Here is a 7,651-nt window from a genome sequence, read left to right as displayed (position 1 = left end):
TGCTCCTGTTGTAATATTTTTCGTCAAGCTTCCATCATCATTATCTTCATCATCACCCACTACATCTATAAAACAATTTAATGTAAGTAACTAAATTAACAATATTGTAAATAATCACAAAGTAGTAAAAGAAACTTTAATGTATGATTATGTACCGAAACTATTAAAACCGTGAAGCCAATTGCAAGTACAAATCAGTGCCTCTACATTCTTCGATAACAAGCGACTTCTATATTTGTTGAGAATGATTGAACCAATACTAAAAGCAGATTCAGATGCAACAATAGTAATAGGGATGCCTAACAAATCACGTGCCAAAAAGATAACTCTTTAAACCTATTCCAATTCTCCTTCCACCATTGAAGAACATTCAAGTCATCAAGTGAAACATGTGCTGAGCAACGAACATGAAAGAACTCTCCCTTAGATAATAACCAATTTTGTAATACAAGTTGTCTTTTCAAGTGAGCTTGCATTACATCATTAGCAGAAGCATTATCTAATGTGAGTGAAAAAATCTTCTTCTCAATTCCCCAATCCGATAAAAATTCAAGAACCTTTTTTGACATCTCAGATCTCGTGTGTGGAGGAAGCATATGGCAAAAGTTTAGAATCCTACTCTTCAAATTCCAGTTAGAATCAACATAATGAGCAGTCAAGGAAATATAACTTTCACTTGTACAAGCTGTCCACATATAAGAAGTTAATGAAATTCTAGAGGTAATACTAGCTAACTCTTTCTTAAGAGTTTCTTTCTCTGTCTTGAACATTTCATCAACATCAACCTTAGTGGTATTTCTTGAAATAGGATAAAATTCAGGGTTCAAATATTTCATCCAATCCCTAATTTTTTGAAACTCCATAAATTTATACGGCAAATCATGTGCAATGATTGCAGCAGCACCCATTGACCTAGAAACCTTTTTATCTATTGTAAGATTCTTGAGTCTACCTTGCAAGTCAATTATTACTTAACCTACATCGGCGTATTTGATTTTATTGCACTTCTTCATATGATGATTCAAAGTCGTGGTACCATAATTCCTATCGCCACCCTTCAAAACCTTTGAACAACCGGTGCACTTAGCCAATGGATTCCCAACTTTATCCACCCCAACTTTAGTAAACACTTTCGAATAATCGACACTTGACATTTTGGCCTTCTGAGACTTAGGTAAAACATCATCTTCGGTGTTTTTTAATTCATTTTCCCCTTGAATAGTTTGATTCTCCAAATCAACCACATTCACATTCACTTCATCTACAATTTCATTTCAAACAGTTTGTGAATCCATTTCAAGTTATCACCTATGTATTCAATCATATTAAAAAGTTAGGACATACAATAAGAAGTTAACATAGTATTGTTGTTAGTATTGATGTTAAATTTTTACCAATACCAAATTATCAACTATAAATTACTGTATACAGAAACATACAAAGTTACCATACCAAGTTATCAACTATAATACCAAGTTACCAATACCAAGTTATCAACTACAATATCAAATATATTTCATGAAAAACTCTTATCATCAAATATATATATATATATATATATATATATATATATATTAAATCACATAGAAAATAAATAAAACTTATCTAATAGAGGCTTCAGATATGAATCGTCAGAGAAAATAAATAAATAAATCACATAGAAAATAAATAAAAGTTATCACCTATGAATTGTCATATTTGATTTGAAAAATAAGCATAAGAAAATCATTAAATTATTATATAATAGATGCTTCATATTTTTTTGACAAATAAGCAGCATGGTACCCATTCATAAGTAAAAATCATTATATTGATAAGTGATAACTCATTCATTGAAAAATATGCAGCATGGTACCCAAGTGAGTGAGTGTTGCCGCCGACGGAGAGAGTAGCTACTGAGGATGACGAAGTAATAATACGTTTGCTTTTGGAAGGCAAAGAGATGGTATTAGTAAGTGAACCCTAATTAAACTTTTTAATGGGCCGGGTTGTTTTGTTTTGTTATGGGCCATACACTATCATAATTTTTTTTTTTACTTTTTCTGCAAAGGATGCCCGTGACCGACCCACGCCCGGCCCTTTTTTTTACGGTGCGGGGCGGGGCGCACATACTTAAATATGCGGGTTCAAAATTCAGGCTCGGCCCGTAAAAAATGACGGGTAACACGGGCTTTCCCCGCGGGTCGGGCCCGTTTTGCCACCCCTAATCCAAACCCACCAAACTATTTCTCCTAATCCTTGCCTGTAACGACTTATGGGAAAATCTAAAATTCGAGTCACCTTCGTTCAACCATTTCACCCTGGACTTTTGTCTAAAAATACTTTCCATGTTGTTTCATAGTGGTGGAGATACGTGTTATTGACCGAATTACATTACAAAAATCAAAGATCGATCATGATGAATATTCTAACAAAAAATATTAATTTTATTTATTTATAATAAACAGCTTATAGCATTTCATCCATGATAATTTATTGAATATTTGCTAGAATATTAGTAAAAAAACAAGAGAAAATGTGATAAACACATTGGATAAATTATGAAGAAAATGTTTGTGATAGATACTTATAAATAACATGAGTCACAGATTGATTGATTATAGTTTGTATGCATAACTTTTGATCTTCAAAACAGATTGATCACAAGCACACCACGATCGACAACTCCTTTACTAATTCCATATAGATAGAATTTGTAACGAGTGTTTCCTCCGTCTACGATGTTAATATAGTAGACAAATGAAAGTATTAGAGGAACATCAACTCAAAACAGAATACGTGAACAATTGAATGTTATTTTAGTTGAGAGTTCTAATATAACCACTTATATGCATCCTAGCTTACAATGTACTGTATTTATCTAATTAGTGTTGGTGCATCGTAAGAATACTTCACTGAATCGTAAATAAATTTTGTTCATTCATTTAATCTCTCGCTTATTTGTCGTTATGTATGTGTGACACCGTAAGTTCTCATAACATTGACAATAATATTAAATAATGAATTTAATATATATACATAGAGTGATATCTAGCTAGCAATACATCACTGCTACATAAGTAACGAGAAATATATGTAACTTGACATAACTTTTTTGTGATAATAATCATATGTATAATTATCAGTTTGCGCTTAAATATATAATGAACACAAGACAGATTATTTCACCCTTGTATAGTTCAATATTATATTCCTTGATACCCGAGTATACTTAGTAACATTAAATAGGTTCAATATCACATTTTGACTTATTTTAGCATGATCATGCATTTTACCGTCATACTCAATCAAGCGACCCTACATATTACTCATGCATATATTGGAGAGGTACATTCCATCTAGGTTATCCCTCCACATACCTCGTTCAGTATCCAATCAACCGAAATTATAATTGTCTTGTTGCAGAGAATATTTGATAATACTAAAGTGATCAACTCTTCGAGTAAGAACTGTAGTACTTAGCAGTTAAAGGGTGACATACACCATTGTCATATAAGAATAACTTATAACACTTACTTAGTGTACTATGTAGTATTCTCATTGTGGATCAATCTAGTATAAATATTATACATAATAATATCTTTACAATAAACTTTAATATACATATTTCAAAGAGGTTCTTATAGAGTATTATAGATGCATAGGGTGCTAATATATTCCCTTTGTATAACCAACCTCCGAACCTAAGAACTGTGTTTATTTTATTAGTTTTGATTTAAAAACTTCTTTGAATTTTACTTCGTTATTTTCCCATTTTCTTTGAAAACAATAAAGCGCGGTGACGATTTTCACTAAAATACGAGTTTAGTCAAATCAATGGCTTAGTCTCAATTTTTCACCGTTACACAACAGGATCTAGATTACAACAAAGATGTGTTGTTCTCCAAAAATAACAGTTACTATGTAAACAATGTAATGTTAAAAAAAACTTATACACCTTGTACCTCGGTTTTTTTCAAAAATCGAGGGTAAATTTTGACATGATAATTGAGGATATTCATCACCGTCCTTAAATAAATTTGTGTTGTCAATTTTATGAGTACCAACGCTCAAGACACTTTTGTTAGTGATTCGCGTGAAATCTAACATACATCCTTTATAAAAACATTCTGAATATTAATAATTGTTAATGAAAGATATAACATGAAAACTTTGAAACGTAAAAAATTTGGTAAAGTTTTCTACGATGAATTGTAAGAGCATAAAATAAATTATGTTTAAGATTTGTATTCTTCAATTAATTATTTATTTACGGTGTTCTTCAATAATCATACATTCATTCATTTAACTAACCATTTTCTTATTTTATATTAGAAACAAATAAATGCAAAAGGGATATGGAATATACTACATCCAATAACTTATCTTCCCCTGCATTTCAATGAAACGAGGATCTAACAATCTGATCTTCACCAACAGTGATGAAGATGAATCGGATTAAAAAATATTATTATATATATTTACAGAAATATTTTGTGAAAACAATGTAATATTATGGGTAAACAATTAATTTATTAATATTCTGTAGTTTGTAACGAGTTTAAAAAATATCAATCCACTCGGTGTTATTGATAAATCGAGAGGTATGATGCACTAGTTTTGAAAATATTAAAAGTGTAGAAGTTGGGTTCCGAACCCATGTGCGTAAACATTTTCCTCCTCTGTGTTTTAAAAACCGAGAAATAAAGTTGATATTTTTTCATATCTCATTTGTTACCTCACTTCTATAGTCAAAGTTAAATATATTTTGTGTTCAAAGTGAAACATATTATTGATAGTGATAAATTTTTAAAAAAATCAAAATTATTTTTATATTTTGATTAGACTAAACTTGTATATCAGATATCGACCTTCTCTTTTAAATTTATTGATTGATATCTAGTATCTATTTTCATAGATGCATTATTATAAAAATTTAAAGTTCAGAACAAATAGTTAGAATTGAGATTTTATAGAAAATTTATCATTAGATATTTCTCAAAATTCCATGACTATAAAAATATATTTACGCATGATCATAATCAATATAAATATATAAAATGTAAAGTACCTGATAAAACCATAATTAACCTTCTGATTATAAGCTTAAACTGTTCTAATTTCAGGGTTAAAATGGACTAATTAGACAATCCTTGATTTATATTGATTTGACAATAAATGCCGCTGAGGTGTCAACACCAAACTTATTCCAACCATTTTTATTTATTTTAATTATAAATTATTCCATTAGATGATTAGGATTTCCAATAGCTGTGTTTTATTGTTCTACGCATTATTAAAATTTTCTGTCATTACCTATGTTATTGCTATCATCCAGACTAACTTTACATGTTCCAAGCAATTACAAATAAATGAGTATTAATAACAATTTTTCACATTTACACGCTATTTACACGCTAGGGATCTGAAAGGGAGGGTTTAGAGAATACAAACAACTAATCTTTCTCATCTTATTTTCATTCCTCCTCTCAATGTCCAATTTTTTTTCCTTCAACCTCCAGTTGAAAAAATTTACAATCTGTGAAAACCCTCCTTCTTCTTCTTCTTTTTTTTTATTTTCCATACCAATACTAATTTATATAGTTGTGGTGTTTGTTTCTGTTTCCAGATCCAAAAGCCATAACACTCAACTTCACCGGCAAAGCCATAACATGTCGTGGATGCTCCGGCAACAACGAAAGTCACAAGAAAGTTTATGTGGGTCTTTTTTGTGTTTTGGACTCCCTTGATTTTCCATTTCATTTCAAATCAGAATTGATTTTCATACAGTGACCCACTTCTGACTCTTATGCATTTCTATAATTTTCAATTTTCACTTCCAATTTTCTAATATAACTTTTTTGGTTTCAGGATTTGGCTTTATTTGAGTTGATATATTTATGTTGATTCTTGCTACGGGATGATTTATTGGGTTTACACCTATTGTTCAAAGTACGAGAATTTAAAATTTCTGTATGCTCTTTCGTTTCCATATCCCCTGACATTTGTTGTTTAAAATTTGTTGCAGTATTGTTCTATTTTGCATCTACTCACTGACAGTTAATATTAGTATTTGAATTCTTCAATTGGAGATGCAAAATCAGAGGTACATGTTTTTCATTGTTTAAATATTATATTTAAATTGCTTCGGTGTCGTAACTTAATTCTTAATGATAAGAAACATGGTAATTGGCTGCAGATCTTCATAATAGGTTGGTGGCCTTTTATGGGAAAAAAAGCTAAATTAAGGTGGGAATGCTTCTTTGACTATGAAATTTCCTTTGTCATCTGTGTATACATTCACATGAGTATTTTTCTGCAAATATGTTGTCTTCATTTTTTTTTTCCGAATGAATCATTTTGAAAGGTTTTTCTTTCTTTAATTGAATCAATATCCTTAAACTATCACAACTGAAATATAAATTGTTCTATTTCAACTATTTCATCTTCATGAATTATCATCTTTAAACTATTGAATTTAATTGAAACAGTTCATTTTGAAGCATAACTTTTGCCATTAAACTGTTTCATCTTCCTGAAACTTTTACAATTGCATTTTTATGATATATGCATTTTTATGATCTTCATGATTTTTGGTTTCTAATGATGGTTAATTTCATAGCACTGGTGCATAACCTATTACAAGTTTCTATTATTATTGTTTGAGAAACACTATGAATTATTTTGATTGAAGTAGGAAGTCTTTCGGTGAAAATGTTGTCGGATACTTTGCATATTCGGAAAAAGGATTCAAGCAGCATCTCTGTGTATGATTGAATAGAAAATGGAGTTTAGAATCAGAAGCATTGGAATGAAATATATTGTACCGATGAAAACCATCATTGGAATTATAGTGATCGAGAATAGTTGCAAGAATGGAATTGAGTGTGTTCAAGAGTCAATCTTTTTTTTAGGTTTCATATTGCATTTGAAATATTATGAAATAAACTTCTAATTTTTTTATATTTATGTCGATAGATTAACTGTTTTTTTCCATGTGTTGCTCATATTCAGCTTAATTGTATTTTCATAGACAATAATATTATCTTTTTAAACATGTTTGAAAATGTAAATATTTTGTGTCTTCATCTATTTTAAGAAGTTTAAGTAAATGATAAATAGTTTTACGGTAACGGATTTTAAACTTATAGTTTTGATCTATCAATTAAGAAATATTTTATACAATTTTTTTATTTTGATATTATAGTTTAATTTATATTCTAATTTATGCGACTAAATTACATATTGTAATTTATGTTCCAAAGTAAAAATGCAAAGTTGAAATTTTTTATAATAAAATTTGTATTCTAATTTAAACGGGTTAATTTATATATTTTATTGTAATTTTTTAAAAATATTTTGGTGGGTTGACTTAGGACTATATTGTTAAAGTAATTTATTGATAGTTATTTTAAATTTAATTTTGATGATTTAGTGCCATAAATCATACGTTTCTATGTATTTTTTCGGGTGTCATCTTATTATTTTTTATCCAAATAATCATAATTTTTTTAATGAAGAATTAGTGAATTTTGCCAAAGTAGACCCAAGAGAACGCTTCACTAACTATTTTTACAATTACATCTAAGAAAACTATCATTTATAATTTTTTATACTATATAAAATTTCTTAATTAAAATTATATGTTTTTTAAACTTATAAAATTACTAAA

The 7,651-nt window shown here is 29.1% G+C and overlaps 1 long non-coding RNA gene across 1 annotated transcript; it reads left to right on the top strand.

Moving 5' to 3' along the window:
- The first annotated feature begins 5,332 nt into the window (after nucleotides 1-5,332).
- On the top strand, nucleotides 5,333-6,376 carry LOC131642146 (uncharacterized). The gene is made up of 4 exons (XR_009295797.1): nucleotides 5,333-5,697; nucleotides 5,851-5,931; nucleotides 6,008-6,085; nucleotides 6,179-6,376. It is a non-coding gene; the product is annotated as an uncharacterized LOC131642146 (long non-coding RNA).
- The last annotated feature ends 1,275 nt before the right edge of the window (nucleotides 6,377-7,651 follow it).

The sequence above is a fragment of the Vicia villosa genome, unplaced genomic scaffold (assembly GCF_029867415.1).
Source record: "Vicia villosa cultivar HV-30 ecotype Madison, WI unplaced genomic scaffold, Vvil1.0 ctg.004558F_1_1, whole genome shotgun sequence".
In the NCBI taxonomy this organism is placed as follows: Eukaryota; Viridiplantae; Streptophyta; class Magnoliopsida; order Fabales; family Fabaceae; genus Vicia; species Vicia villosa.
The sequence above is the reverse complement of the archived record's forward strand: the minus strand, read 5'-3'. Positions and strand labels throughout refer to the sequence as shown.